Raw genomic sequence first — 16,964 nt, 5'->3', positions numbered from 1 at the left:
ATAGAATATAATTTCTGGTAAATGGCGGTAAAATCCGATTTATTTTGCACTAAAAGCAGACAGACTTGTGTCCCTAGGTTAATTCTTCCCAGGCAAAAGTGCAGACCACCAGCTCTGCAGCTCTGGTGTCTGCAGCTGTTCTATTTTTATCTGGTTAATTTTAATATTTTCATCAGCTGTGGATAATGTTTTGGAGCTACGGGCAGTGCACCATGTGATCGGGGAAAGGTAATGCCCGCAATCCTTGTGAGAGGCGAGCGGCTGTTGAGGTCACACCAAGTATCTGATTTACTGCTCCGCTAGCTTTGCAATGCTGATACACCCCAGTCGGAGATCCGCCCACAGCAGCAATATGTGTATCTGGAGATATTTTTGATACCTTTTGGTTATAAAGGTATTTGTAGACGTGAAAGGGTTTGTTAGTTCTGCTCTTTTTCCACCGTGCATTTCCTGAGTTCATGCTATGAATTTTCAGCTGTGTGCAGGCCTGCAAGGGAGTTTCCTTTTCTCTTAAGTGCCCCAAACATGACATTCTCTACGTAGGCCGCACGCACAAAATCTTCTCCAAAAACTGTCAGCTATTCTATTTTTCAAGCCCAAAGGCAACATTTTATCTCTGCTGGCAGTTGTCACTATGTGCTGTTGAAATCTGGCTCGTTCCCGACCTCTGAACCAGGATGTTCAAATAAATAAAAGCTCTCCACACTTTCCACTTCCTTAAAGTGCACACATATCCAAGCAGTGAGCTAGAGGAGGCAGCTAAACTTCTGACTTTACCTCTAGAGTAATTGAATGCCTGCTTTTCACACCTCTCTGGCTCTAAAGTGGCATTCATCATGTCCCCGTCATGGACTCAACAGGGTGGAAAACTCAATTTTGGCTGACTTATACTTTCAAAGGAATACTTTACCGAAAATGTACTGGAAGACATTGACTGGAGTCATCCTCTTAGTGAAATGCTTATCACACTCAGAAAACCTGTGGTTTGATATGAATCATGTGAAAGCAATCATGTGAACACTATATGTGTGGTATTACCTCCACCCAAGTGTCAGTAAAACACTCAATCCCAGCAAGTTAGACTTATGGTATTAAAATGGTAACCTTAGCGCCCCTCAGTTGGAGTCGGCAACTTTTAAATTCCACTGTCCCTGTGATAGGTGATGCCGTGAAGAACATGAGGTAGAAAAACTCACCTGGGTGTAAAATTACTCGAGAACAAGTCAGACCACAAGTAAAAGTTACTATCATAAAATCATATTCATAGCAAAAGCGTATGAAGCGTATGCTGTGTTCTTACAATATATGCTATATTTAAAATTGCATAAACTTGTAAGCAGCGTTTTGAGATGTTATTTTAAGTTTCAGTTCATCGTATTTTACGCTGATAGATTTCAGTGTGACATAGTACAAAAAAAAATGTATTATTTGTATCTTTTGATTTGCAGTAAAGCAGTAAAGTAGCAGAATATGTGAAAACCTGTGTCGACAACAACTTCCTGTACCGTCTACCCTTTCCTCTGGGAATCTCCTGTCATTTGCATGGCTTCCAGCTCCCATGATAAATATTACCCATACATGCATCTTTAGCTTTAATGTTCGAAGTTATTGAAGTTGCTACTTGCTACCCATCTGGTATAGCAACTTGGAAAGCAACAGCCCGAATCGCGTGGTCAGTGCAGCTGCGCTCTGCTCAGGAAAGGCAGAGTTTATCATCGTAAAATTATGAGTTTCAAGATTTAACTAAACGTGCTAATTTTATGTTCATGTAATGTTTATCCAGCGATAGTATTAAGTGACCTGGGGGGAAAAAAAAAAGGCAATTTAAATTTGCGCATACATTTTATTTGTGTGTGTTTTACTTTGGAGCTGTAACTTTTATTGCTTTTATCTGCACGAGTCCTCTCCGGCTGTATGGCTCTGGCATGGTGCAGTTAACAGATGGTTGAACAGACGTATGCGGTGCTTTGATATGAGAGATGATACCATCTATATACATGGTAATTGACAATTTAGCAGGAATGTCAAATGGTCACATCCTGGCGAGTCTCCACTGTAGTAGTGGGAGCCGGTGTCAACCTGTCAACACGGCACGGTGAGCTAAATTGGATTTTCACGGGGCTCTTAGCTCTACGATGGAGCTGAACACAGTCAAAATGAGGTATTCATTAGGTGGCTCTAAGCAAGGTTATGGTAATTAGATGTTCCTTAAAAGAGCAGCGGCTGTGTTGGTGCGCTTTTGAATACGGATCCAGATGCTTTTTCAGTTTATAGGTGACCTCCGTGGATGTTTACGAGCTGAAATATGCATCAGTTCAACAAGCAGGGTACATAGATTTGACCTCTTCTTACATGTCAGGATTTCATCCTAAACAGGACCGAAGTCATTCGCAAAGTGTCAAAGTTGTTTAACTGCCTGAATGATGTGAAGGCCTCAGTTATTTTACTGATCCTCGAGTACTTTTTATTCCTCGCCGCCTCTATCAATGACCATGGTTATTAAAGGTTTGTTGTTGACTGGTTCAACGGATTTTTATTCATTTGTTTTGTTTTGTTTGTTTGTTTAGTTTAGTTTTCCTGACAGCACGGTGGCGAATAGCGGTTAGCGCTGTTGCACCACAATACGCACCCCGGCCTGGGGCCTTTCCGTGCGGAGTTTTCATGTTCTCCCCGTGACTGCGTGGGTTTTCTCCCGCCGTCCAAAGGCATCATGTTTGGGTTAACTGGTGGCTCTAAATTGTCCGCAGGTCTGAGTGTGAGTGGTTGTTGGTCTCTGTCTGTCTCTGTGTGTTGGCCCAGTGATGGACCCGTCCAGGATGTACCCCGCCCTCGCCCAGAGTGAGCTGGGATTGGCTCCAGCAACCCCCGCAACCTGGAAGCGGATAAGTGGTTGAAGATGAATGAATGAATGAATGAATGAATGTTTCGATTAGATTTTACAAGTGTGATTTGTTGGGATTCTTCGCGGTCTGCCAGCTCGCTTGAGTCACGAAGTCACGGAGTCTCTTTTAGCTTCCATCAGAGTGGAGGTCAGCGCGGACGCTTGGGAATTCTCTCTTCATCGTGTGCTTTGGTTAACTGAGATGTCTCTATTTCCAGCCGAGAAACAACTCATTTCTAATTTCTTCTCACCATTATGAGGAAAACAAAGAGAAAGTTCGGCCTTAAACTTTGGGGATCGTCCCCGCCCATCTGTCATTTCCCGCTCCTTTTTTCTCACACTTTTACATTCTGATCCACTGACATTCAACCGTCCCTTCGCCCGTCTCTCCTCTTGACAGAGGAGCTGTCCCTGTCACGCAACACTGGGGACACTCATAAAGGCGCCACCTGTTGCTGGTGCATGCCGGGACGCTTAACTTGGAATACTGCAAACTTGGCACCACTCGTCCCCTCCAACACCCCCACCCCCCCCCCACCCCCGCCACCCTGGTGTCCTGTTACTGGTGACATGTGTGCAATTAATGCTGCTCAATCCACGCTTAACAGAAGGACGAAATTATGTGGAAAACCTCTCGGATGGCTCCTCACTGCTAACAAGTTCAGGTGTCAATCCAACAGTGGGCAGATAATCCAACTGCTACACCACAGACTGGATTTAGATCTGAATTAACAACAACGCATAAAACATCTTTCTCTCTTGTAATCGTTCCAGCGCCAACATGGGCTTTTAAATATGCAGCTGTATATTAAACATACAGTTGTACAAGAAACCGTAAAGCTTTTTAATGTTTGTAACCATCATGCAGATAATTCTGCTTGACAGAATTCTGACCATGAGCTGATGTCAACAATTGTTGTGTCAGATTCCCTCTGTTTAGTGGCTGTGTGAAGTATTATTTGAGACCGACGGGAACAGAGGCAGAAGCAGCACAATGGTGTTTTTAGTGTTGTTTTTAGGACTGAAACACGGGAGACTACTGTTTGTTTCTAGTTTCATACTCTCAAGCGAAACCACCATGACTGTGACCTTAAATAACCTCAGCTGAACAGGCTGAGCTGCTTTTTAACTTGACCAGCCAGACATTTTCATCCGTTTGCCATAACGGTTTAGCAGATAAATAAACTGTCTTTGAACCTTGTAATTGTTTTTTTCTTTTTTTCTGATTGGGGTGTTTAAACCTGAAAATATTTGTGTCTGATAGTTCATTTTATCTACGTTATAAGACTTGCTGCCATATGATGACGATCAACATATAGTTAAGTGGCAAGTGGTAAGGGAAAAAAAAAAAAGGGAGTAAAATATATTGACTGTCCAGCCATGATTTTCCTGCAGAGATCTTCAATAACTGGGGGAGGAGGAATAATCACTCACACATTGAGGAGCACAAATGAAATCAGCACTTTGACAGCTTCAACTGAAGAGTGTCATCGTAATTATTACTTATTCCCGCATGCTTGAAGAAGCAAAGCATGTACATCCATGATATTTCTGCCCCCCCCCCGTCCACATTATCATCAGCCCACTCTTCAGCTCTATCTTAAAGGATAAACTGTTGTAGTAGTAATTTAGTGGTATAATGTTTTGGCTCAGTAAACTTAATAGGAATATTTGCAATTAGATTCCGCTAAATTAGTTTACTAAAGCCTTTTCTGCGAAGGAGAAACATGTTTTGTGTGTGAAAGCGAGTAAGGAGTTTGTTTTTCACAGCTGTTGTGGAGTAATTATAATTATCTCAAGTAATTTTCTAAGTAGAAAATATGTTTGTGAATTGAAAGAGCTCTAAAACAGCTCGCGCAGTTTGTCCCCGTTTTCCTGTTTGTGACAAATTTGGCAGGCTTGCAACATGTAATTGATCTGGAATACTGCGCTGGAGTGCAATTGCACGTGAAACCTTAAACTTAACATCTTCAGGCTAACTTTAATTGTTAGCTTTGTTTTCCTGCACGGATGATAATTGCGGCACACTTGGTCGTAATTATAGTTCTGAGATCCACTGACACATAAAAGCTAGCCAGATGAGCCTTTCCAGTGTAAAGCTACCATCCTACTCTTTATTTAGGCCAGCACGTTCTTTAGCAATGAATCAAACAGCCGTGCTGCAGAGACCCGTGACTCATGGCCACAATCATAAGATTTGACTGAAGACTCCTTTTAGGTTATGACAAAATGCTTTGATGAGGTTCTACCAGTTTTCAGCTCTATCTGATGGTGTTTGCTGAGAAGAATTAATTTAGTTTTTTTTTTTTAATCATTTGAAATCCCAAAATCAAAAATTAACCTACAGCCTCAACAGCAAAACATTACAAATGTGCAGTTTGAAGAATGATATGATATGGAGACTGTAATGCTCTTCTGATCGAGCGTTAAACAGCTGCAGCTCGGTGCTGCTAGAGTTTTCACCAGAACAGAGAGATCAGAGCTCGTTACACCAGTTTTAAAATCTTTACTTACTCGTTTAGCTTTTAAGCTGCAAACAAGTGGAACAAACTGCACCAAGTGTCGATACTTTTAAATCCAGGCTGAAAACATTTCTTTTCTCATGTGCTTATGCATGAACCCTGCACTGTACTTCTCTTAACTGCTGCATATTTGTTTAATCGTTTCAATGTAATTACTTTATAGAAATATTTTCGCCTTGCCTCGCCCTGCTAAACACCCATCCTGCTTTGGTCACCTGTATCTTAAAAGAATAGTGGCACAGATTCGAACTCTGCTCCTTGTGTAGAAATCCAGGATCCAAGGAGCAACTGCACCCCACTGGGAATTATCCCGGCACCTAACCTCACATAAAATCTTCAGTAAATAGTTTTTAGTAAAGTGTATTCCCGGACAAAATGTTCCCATTTATCCGCCACAATCAATCTTAAACATTCAAAAAGAGGTGTTGGAACTAATTACCCCCAGTGCTGCAATTATTGTTCAGCTTTTTATAATTCATTTTTCTCCACTAACGGGCAATTTCCAAACATTCAGTTCTTCAGTGTTTAATCTCATAACATCTTGATGAATTTTTTTTAATCATCAGCTTGAAATGCTTGACTGTACGCTTCCCTCTGTCCTCCTCTCCCCAGCAGATGATGGATGATTCACAGGTCCAAAGCGTCTGACCCATTTCAACCTGACTCCTCTGCAACGGTAAACAGGCGTGCCTTTCAGCTTTTGAGCTGCTTGCACATTTTTGCGTGGCTCCATTTTACTGGAGATTTTTTTTTTTTTTTTTTTTTTTTTTCCATTTTGCTGCCACAGTTTCTAAAGTTTTCCATTTAAAGTGATAAACCTCAACATTTCCTTTAAGAAATCAACACTGATCTATTTTCAAATGGCTGATGTCATCCGGTCAACATCCAGCTCACTTTCACATGTGCCGTCAACTGCCTCTAATGGAAGACCCTCCTGCAAAAAGCATGATCATGAGCAAATTTCTCTCAGAGGGAGGAAGATTTTTAATCAATATTACTTGCCAGACAAAGTAAAGACGGCCATGCCGACTCCAAAACTTAATCGATAGGAAATCATTGGGAAAAAAAAGTCAAAGGCTGCAGTCAAAATAATCTCTCTAACCACTCTCTGTTTGAATTCAGACATAAATAGGCTATAAAGGTTTGACTCTTCTTCATGGCCCTCTTTTATGGATATTTCCGCATTTATGTGGCTCAGCTGCTGCAAAACCACAGGTGTCCATCCCCTCATTTTCTTCCACCTGCTCTCATCCTGGCTGACTTCTAAATACTTCCAGGTCATTTCACCCAGTTAGACACCTTCCTGAGCAAAGGAAGACTTCTCGACCTCAGCCACGTCTGAAAAGATCAAAAAGTGCTCAGCTGCTGCAGGACTATTTTTATGATGATCTAATTCTCCTAGAAACTATAAAGCAACAGGTCACAGAACTGAAACCTACTGATACACCTCAACAGGCTAGATGCTATGTATGTTAAGTAAAAGTTTTTTTGTGCGTGTATTGCTGCTCTTTATTATTTGTTTATTGCCGTTATGTAATGAGGATTTAAAAAACTTCTCAAGTCAATTTTAGAGTAACTGCCAAAGGAAAATACGATTTGTCTTGAATGAAAAGGAAAGCGGCCCAGAGTTTCAAGCCAGAATGTCACATTAAAGAAGTCACACTTGAAGCTGCTATTTTAAATTGTCCCTGTAAATTAGTCACCATGACTACCAGACATATCACACTCATTTCTCACTTTGTCAATGGACAGAAATAACAATGTATGTGGAATATGACAGATTCAGATATAGAAGAAATGCATTTTCTCATGAAACAGTGCTGTTAATTTGTTATTTGTTGTTGTTAATAATGAATTCACCGGCATGATTTATCCAAAAGAAGCAGTCCCAAAGGCTCATGCAGTTTGGTAACTGGGACATTTTTTGAATTTGAGGATGTGAGTCAGGAGGAATTGAAGACGACCCCTTTCTCACTGGAGAAGTATTCATCACCTCATCCGTCACACACTTGAAGAAACGGCGATCAAAGCTGAGGTGATTGAAAGGAATGGTACTCATTCAGTGATGTATGGAAGGCAGCGTAATTACTTAGCTTTTATTCCAAATCCTGAAGTTAGTACCGTGGATTAATGTTTGTTTAAGGAAGAAAGTGACTTGAACCTGCACGGTCACAGTCTGTCGGCACCAGGTGCAGGCCAGCGTCATTTTGGTCTTCAGGGTTTAAAATAGTTACTGCTGAGCAGCAGAGAAAAACCACATAGATCACATTTCTTCTTGGTGTTAGAACAAGCACGGGACACGCAGGTCCGTATGAAACAACATGGTGGGTTTCCTGTTGAAACGGGATCATTTAAGCGCCTCTTTACATCCAGTGAGGCTCTCACCTCACAGAGTGACAATCTTTACTCAATTCCCTGACACGAGCGTCAGTGTGCGGTGCTGATACTGTGTCGGGTGTTGCCACTAGATGTCATTGTTAGACTTTATTGTGTTGCACTGCCCTCTAAAGACAGGCCTGCCTCATAGCAGGAGAGGAATGAAGTCATGGAGTACTCAGGAGCACACTAGTCAGAATTTATTGACCTTAAATCGCAAAGCAGTTTGGAGACTGGGCTCCCATGGTGTTGATGCATTTGATGTGACCATGAAGTATTGATTGCATTATGAAATTCACTTCGATGGTAAGTGGTGTCTTGGAATATGTATTTTCATAAACAGAAAGACCTCCATTTCCTAATGGCCATCCACTTCTTAGCAGCCAAATGCGTGATGAAGGCGGAGGTAAAATTGGATTGTAGTGCCAAAGAGGGACCTTTTTTTTTATTTTTTATTTTTTTTTTTTTTTATATTGTTCCAAGCCATCGAGAGAATTGCAATTGCTTTGCCTTTTTTATGCCACCCTAAACATTTCTCATGTGAATAACATACCAGAGGTGGCATTTAATGACAATTTGTTATTAATGTTTGAATAAAATGAAAAATATGGTAATTACCAGCTGTCACGCAGAGCAGTTTTTTGTCTTCATGATAAAATTAAATTAATAACCACAGGGCATCAACACTACACTTAACTAGACAGAAAATAAATAAATAAATAGATAAATAAAACAGAAATTGGAGATATATATTTCAGTATTATGATTTTTTTTTTCTTTTTATTTTTATTTAACAACACCAATTATCCCAACCATCTCTGCAGTGATTAGGGCTTAGAGAAACTGCCGGAGAGACAACATTTTGAAGCCAGAAAAGGTCTTTAAAGGTACTCATACGTAGCCATGGATTCGCCTCACTGTGATCAGACAGCGGGGTGATTCATGATCACATCATAAACTATCAAACATTTTACTTCTCAGCAGATAAACTTGTGGTTTTCCGAAGAAAAAGATTTGTATCACACGTCAAAGCAGTGAGCGATGAATAGAAATACTCCTCCCAACCGAAGGCAACATTGTCATGAATTTTTACTGCTGGTAAATATCCATGTCTGTATGGAACAATGATATTTATCGTTGAGAAAATGTCCCTTGAACAACAAATATTAATATAGATCAGAAACGTCTTTGTATATAAATATGCAAGTATTTTATATATAGGCCTACATAGTCAGCATTACACAACAGTGGGACAAGGCAATGACTGGAACATTCATTTTTCAAATACTTTGTGCCAAATGTTGGCATTTATTTACTCAGCCTTCATAGTTGGCCAAGCCGGGCGCATTATGTCACTCAAAAAGATCAAGACCTGCTCACGGCCAGACCGAGGCCATAAAGTCCCCAGCACAGGCAAGAAATGAAGCTGGCAGAGGCCATGACTGAGGCAGAGAGAATACTCAAATTAATACATGAAACAAACATAAATGCCAAATTTCCATCACATTTGCTCCGCGTTTGACTGAAACTTTTTAATTATATTGTGTTAGTGCTCCCTCTTCTTCAGCAATGATTTCATACCTCCAAATGGAGAATTAGTACTGCCAGCTGTTCATCTTGGTGATCTCCCTAATAGCTGCAGTCGAGACTCAAGATATTGGATGGACATGCTTAAATTAACTTATTTTTAATTAAATTATTTTTTTGCAGAATTTATGGAAATGATAACCAAATGAGTGTTTGGATACGTTCCCTTGTGGAAAAAGATGATTAAATTGAAGTCACGTTATTTATGAGTGGCCACGAAAGGGTGGAACTTTTTGTTCATGGCACAGCGATGGCTGCCGGCTTCTGTGCACACCTCATATGTTAGAGAGGGAAAAAAAAAATCTAAACATTATGTCATGTTTTTGTCATTTTGCCTTGTTGGCTTGTCTGATACCCAACTACTCTGACCAACTACCACAGACCTCCTTAGGTTCATGTCAAAGCATTTTTTATTTTTTATTTTTTTTATATATATCAGAGCTGACCCCAAGTACCAACAAACAAGCCCAGGCAAAGCAGCAATTCATCATGTGATGCTTGGCTGTTATATATCTTTCTGTCTCGGTCACCATAACTCTTCCTTATAGTAGCCGTTTGAGCACTGCAGTGTTACCAGGGACAGGGGCGATAACTCTGGTGTAATAATGGACCTCAGTGCAGCCGCGATGATAGACGAGCTCCCCCTTATAGGAATACGGTATGTTCTTAATAAGACACACTTCTTTAATAAAGGTGCCTTCACGTTGGAAGTCTTATGTGAGGGAATACTCAGGAGGCTGAAATCCCCTTCACACCTCACGTACATGTTTGAGTTCCCAAAGGATGTCACTATGCAGAATCATTTCTTGTACAACAGTGCTGGAGAAAAAAGCATCTCATTGCGTTGAGGTGGACGGATCTGGGCCCATTTTCGCTCTCCCTGTTGGTTCATTGCACTGAAATATTTGGAAGCTTTCACAATGAAATATTTTAGCTGTTCATAGTGCACAGAGAGATTATTTATTCATTTATTTATTCTCTGGAGCCATCATGTAAAACCTTCATGGGTCTTCGACCACATATCTGACTGACAGCGGTGATCCATTGACTTGTCCTTTTTCGCCGACATTGGAGGTTTTTGAGTGAGATCCTTTTGACAACAGTGAAATAAATTACCATAGAATTTAGTATGGACATTAATAAGCCCAAGATTAGCAACTAAATTTTGGTCTGACATTATTTCCAAAACCATCATGAGATCAGCATTTGAATTTCTCCAATAATTCAGTTTCACGACCAAATTACTGCAAAACTCTTGCCTTCTCGTCAACATCATTCCGTTTGCGGTATCCGTCTGTCATTTTTAAAATCGAAAGGACTTTACACAGAGGGAACATGGTGTTTATTAGTTTTTAAGATTTAATTTTTAATTAAATTTAATTTGATTTTGATGATAATTGATGATAATTTGATTTAATTAAATTTTTCCAGTTGTTACCTCTTTTTCTTTTTTTCTTTTTTTTTTTTTTGAACCGCCTGCATCAAACAACCTTATGGTCATTGTTTAGGATAATACCTTCAAGTCCCAATCTTAGGCTTTGCTTAGTACTTGGTGCCATATCTCTGCTTGTAGCTGATGAGCTGTCTGATAAGCCTCAAGAAAATAGCCCTGTGAGATAGTTTCCCATCTCCGCCTCTGGCAAAGGATCAGGTGAAGGGAAGGGCACTTGGAATCTGAATGAGAAAGCAGATAGCTGGTGTTACTTCACCTGTGGACCCCATTAAGGAATTCAGGCACGCAAGTCTTCTTTTGATTGCATGTAATTGTAGACAACCTGCTGTAAGGCTCGATAACTGTACAGCACAGCAGCTCAGCGTGGACATTTACTCTGGAACAGAGAGCAAAGAGCTCAAAAGCCCTTTTTCTGCAACCAGTGAAGAACTCAATCTCATCGTGAACTTCCACAGAGAAAGTCTCATTTTTCTCTGTAGTGTGATCGATTACTGTTTGAGGGAGACTGTTTGTGGAAGAATTAGAAAGGAAGAAAGAAAATACACAGAAGGTGTGTTTTATACGGGGACAAATTGCTCATTTAATGCTTTCTGTTGTCTGAGCTGTTGCTGACCTTGGAAACAGCCAATAAAGAAGGACAATCAACCATGTTTGTGCAGTCTATCACCTTTCATCATAACAACCATTCATCCACAGTCTTATCCAAGATAACTCCAAAACTTCCTTCAGTGTATCCAGGGAAAAAAAAAAAAACAACATATAAGTAAAATGGATGTTAGGAATTACAATAAGTCTGCAAATAGGAGAAAAAAGTGTGCATCTTACGTTTTGCTTATTGAAGTACATTGAACATACGTGTCAGCTGTAATAGTTCATATCCAGGTGTATTGGGTGAGAATAGGTGAGGATGACTAACGCAGCCTCAAGGTTGAAGGGTAAGAAGCCACGATATTGCATTATTGTAGACAGCAGTGAAAAAGTAATCTCTTCAGCCTCTCTAAGCGTATCATTAATAATAATAAAATAAACCCTCCCCAAAAACCAGGATGATTCCCCCTGAAAACGTGGCTCCGACTTGTCACTCAGCAGTGAAACCAATTGCACTGCTTCGCACCTATAGTCAGTGTGAATGGACGGCATTAGATTCCTCCAGTTTCCACCCTTTCATTATTTCTCCTTTATATTACCTTGTTATCGGTGTGTAGGCATCATGTTGCGAGTCTGAAGTGCATGCACTTACACTAAGTGTTTATTTTTTTATGCTCTCTCATCCTTGATGTTTAGCTCCACTTATGGTGCCCATATGTACAACGAAACTTCCTCTTTCTTTCTTTTTTTTTTTTTTTTTTCATTTCCAGTCCGCAAAGATAGCTCCCGTTCATATTGACCATTAGGAGTGAAAAAGTCAGCAGTCTTCTCTTCTGAGCAGAAATATATCACAACATATCAGCAAAAGTTTACACGACGCTGCAGCAATTCAGTTTTGTTTTGTTTTTTTGTGGGGGGGGGGGTGAAAACTTGCCTAAATTAGACTTGTTAGTGCAAAATTTCTTTTTGGTGTTACCCTCCGCCGCAGCTCAGCCAGGAAACACTTTGAGGAAACACAAAGACGAGATTCTGTCCTAAAAATAACCCCAGAAGAGATCCGCCTCATTTGATTAACTCAGACTGGTGAAGCCTCATATTAACTTCACATAAAGCTTGGATTACATTTGTGCACGGAACAATAACTGTGGATGTTATCCCCCATCTCTTCCACTGCACGGAGAAGGGAGAAGAAGCTGTGCATAACCGAACATATGAGCATTTGAGAGCATTTATTTCAAGAGATATTGTGATCCTGTCCTTTATTTGTTCTTGCATATCCCGCGTAATGAATTTATCCCGTACAATGACAATGCCTTACGCTCACTCCTGTGTTTTGTCGCCATCAAACAATCAAGCTCAGACTCACCGGTTATGCACTACGCCGATCTACTGTGCCGTATCATCCACTGGATGGCTGTGTACGTAAAGTAAACCATGATGTTCTCCCACAAAGCCAGAGCATGAACCCTTCATTTATGTAGCTTGTCACACTTGTCACAAACTTTCCAGGCAGACTCTTTTTAAACAGTCACAATGATTTCCTCTGTCACTTAGCATTTTTCTGAGCATTTTTGAGCTCCTCATCTTCTCCACGCTTGACAGACGATTCGGTCCCTGCTGTGTTTCTGTAGTCAACATTGGGAAACTCTTACGACAACTTACAGAGAGGGTTTCTCTTTTTTTTTTTTTTTTTAACATGGCAGGAATTTATTTTCTCTCTGGCAGTAAAACAAATTGCATGAGCCGTCAGAACATCCTGCAGCTTGAACTGGGGAAATGAAACAGTTTAAGGGCAGAGTAGATGTAAAAAGACATACAGTGCACACACTGGAGGAAAATCACCAGCTTCGACTATTTCCATTTAAAAACGTGTACAATCCATAGATACGTTAGAAAAAAGCAATTAGCAGTCAGCTAAACTCAACTCTCTATTTACCGTGTCAGGGTGAAAGGGAAAATGTAAAAACATTTATTACTGATGTTTTCCCTTTTTATATATATATATATATAGATCAGTGAAGTCGGACCTTCAAATAGAATGTCTACAACACACCAGGGCTTTGAGAAATTAGGACTCTTTTAAAACTTTGCTGATTCATTTCACATAATTTAAATGTCATTATTTGATTTAATTTAGTACCACAGTTTTTATTTTTAACAAAATAAACGCTCTGTATCATTAATTACTGCCACAGTTATGGGATGGTAATTAATGAGGCGTGTTCATTTCTCAATAAGGTTTGTCTTTGTTTTGTTTTGTTGAGTTTTTTGTCCCCGGCGTTGTCGTTTTACAGAACAAAGCAAATAAAATCACCCATGGGATCTCACTGCCTGGGCTACCACCGGGTGCCGCGTCCGTGGGTAATTTGACAGTAATTTCCGGGGAAAGGGACAGTATTACTCATTTGCTTCACACACCTATGTCTGTAGATTATGATTCATGAGTCCATCTGATGAGGTTCATCCATTTCACTGTGCGTGCAAAATGGAGGTGAACCTGCTTCCGTTGCTGTTTGTTTCCTCAGCAGTTCCCTCAGTCATTTGAAAAGGATGAAAGCAGTTTTTTTTCACCTTCAAGGAATCATAATTGTACTAAAACAAAAGCAGCAGGGAGGCTCTCCAAAGAGCTGACAGGCAGCACAGTGAATTACCTGCAGGCTATTAAAGTGATATACTCCACCCAAAAACTTACAGTATTTTTTGGGTATGAAACACTTAAACTCTGGAGGCCTGAGAGGTAGCTGTGAAAGCGTTTCACTTTGCTTTTTCGTGGAGAACAGAGAGCTGTGGTCAGCTTAAAAGTTTCGCCAGAATCAAAATAGAAACTTCTCCAAACAGAGCAGCAGCATAATCCACTTCTCCACCTTCCGTATGTGTTCTTGCTCGCATTTATGCAGAACTATATTCAGAATACTACAGTCTGAGTCCTCGCACACAACCCCGCAGAGCTCACAAGCAGGTGTGAGTGTTGGCTCGTGCTTCGGTGGATCGGTTCACTACATGTGCTGGAGGCCGAACTGAGCTGTGGGAGTGACCTCTGACCTCACATGTGCCTCCACTTGCTGAGCACTGTGTGTATAACCCATTCACCTTCAAGTGCCCGTCATGTAGCTATGGAGTTCACAGCGGAGTACACACAAAAACCTATTTTTTCCGCTGAACGTTTGCTTTGTTTCAAACTGGCTCCTCGTTATTTTTGGTTCGTCGGTGGGTTGTGTGCTGCACAAGCACAATATCATCAACGCCACAACATCAGCTAATTGCTACCCTGTAGACTTGTGTGCATATTAGATGAGTCTGCCCCTCATGATTTACATCCAGAGCCAATTCAAGTGATTTCATGTTTATTAAGACTTCATGCAAGAGACTGCCGTCTGACCATTTACAGTCACCTTTGGCTGTTTTTTTTTTTGTTTGTTTTTTTTTTATTCCACCTTAACCGCGGTTTTTGTTGCTCAAACATACCTGAGGACAATGATCTTTCCCAAACCAGAATCCGCTTGTAGTTATGTGCAAATGAAAAATATTATAGTTAAATATTCATGCGTAACGCCAAATAAAAGCCATGGTTCATATCCTTGTCTGGCAGCATATTAGAAAACGTTATGCCATGTCTTAATTTCAGTGGACATGAAGGTTGCAACATCTTTAAATGAATTATTCAGAAATATTTTTTTTCTGAAAAATGCCCATCAGGATAGATCCACGGAGCCCAACAAGATGCCTTGAGGCAAATAAATGTTTTGTTTGTCGAATGGCCAATTAATCAGAGAATCATTTTAGCACTATTTGGTATTATGATTAAGTGGTGCATATTCACAAACCCGCTGAAACAGCGTGAGCATGGAGCTTTAGGGAACTGTAGAGATCTGGGGCCCAGGGCCATAACCGGCTGTGCCTTTTTTCCGTTTGTGCATGTTCCATTACATGCCTGCTGCCCGTCAGATGGTCAGGATCATTCAGTGGAAACTAACTATTGGATTTTGCTTTGTGTAATCCAGCCTGTTATTGTGGTGAGATGATGAACATGTTCATCCTCACTATATTCAACTCCACAAAAAACTGCACCATACGTTGAAATAGTCTGAGACAAACACCGCTGATTCAGTAATTTGTGTACAGATATAGCTTGTTTCCACATGGATAATGACTAATTTGTAATCTATAACCTCTAATTGCGCAGCGATGATGCTTTCAGACTACTGGCTGTACTCAGCGCCTGGTTTTATTTATTCTCAATGTGTGCTGCATAGGAGGCATGCACACAGTTTATCACATATCCTTGTTTATTTTAGTTGGATGGTCAGACATGCCAGATCCCTGCAGACAGCGAGCAAATTGGAGAGGCAGACAGATGCAGGAAGGAACAAAACGGAAGAACTCCAGGAAACCGGGGATGAAAAACATTTATTGTATTTGGCCTGACAACAGACACTTCTGCGCCTTCTCGACACATAGTCACTGCATTAGCTTTTGAGCAGGTCTATTGGAGGTAACATCTATTGGCAGAGTAATTCTCCAACAGAAAACAGACAGACAGAGTGTCTGGAAAACATGTGTAGGTTGTCACCTCGTATAAGCGTGAATGGATTAAAATGTAATGATTTTCTATACTTGTCTAAAGTATCTAAAGTTTTCACAAGTACTGTATGCATTTCCTGTCAAATGTCTTTGGCGATAAGGGAGCCTGTTTTGGCTTGCCCCACAGTCTTCTTAAATACTTCTCTGCTTATGGAAAGCTTAATGCAAACAATATTTTGAACAAGATATAATAAAGTAATATTTTTATCTTGTTTTTTTCTTCTATTTCGCTCTTATACAGTTTTGGAGTTGTTCTCCACAGAGCTAGCATGAGGAGACAATTAGCCTAGCTTAGCTTAAAAAAAAGTTGTTGCAAGTGCTAGATAAAAAGTTTCAATATATAACTCTCATGCTTTTCATTTGTATTTATTTATTGATTTCACCCTTTCAAGACAAAAATATTCATAACGATAAACTGGCAGAAAAAACAAAAAAAAAAAAAAAACACGTAAAACTAATTACTTTGTTTTCATCAATTGTTGTAAAATCAGTTTTTCATCAAAATAAAGAGTATCGCCAAACACAACATGCTTAAGCTAAATGCCACATGATGTTAATCATTAACGTGATAATGCATCACACCCATTGGACATAGACGATTGGACTAACCCCACCCCTTTGACCGCAGTAACCTCAACCAAGCGGGGGTGTGCGCTTTATCTTTGTAGTGACTGCCAAGGTGTTGATTAGTGTATTTTTTGACAAAGCTAGGCTAAACCGCTTACCTTCCATCGTGAGCACATTACGGAGACATGAATGCTCCCAGTCTTTTAATCTGAACAGTAGTCAGTCACTGGGAAGGTGTCTTGAGGACGGCCATAATAAAATATAGAACATGTTTTTTGTTTTTCTTTTTGGGAAACCTTTTTTGTCAAGGTTTTTTTTTTTTTTTTTTTTTTTTTTGTGCGTCGGGACCTGTGGTTTAGGATTCCCCAAACAAATCATCCTAATCCCTCAGACACTATAAAGATGGTAG

This window comes from Echeneis naucrates, chromosome 5 (genome assembly GCF_900963305.1).
Source record: "Echeneis naucrates chromosome 5, fEcheNa1.1, whole genome shotgun sequence".
NCBI classification, from domain to species: domain Eukaryota; kingdom Metazoa; phylum Chordata; class Actinopteri; order Carangiformes; family Echeneidae; genus Echeneis; species Echeneis naucrates.
Note: the sequence above shows the minus strand (reverse complement) of the source record.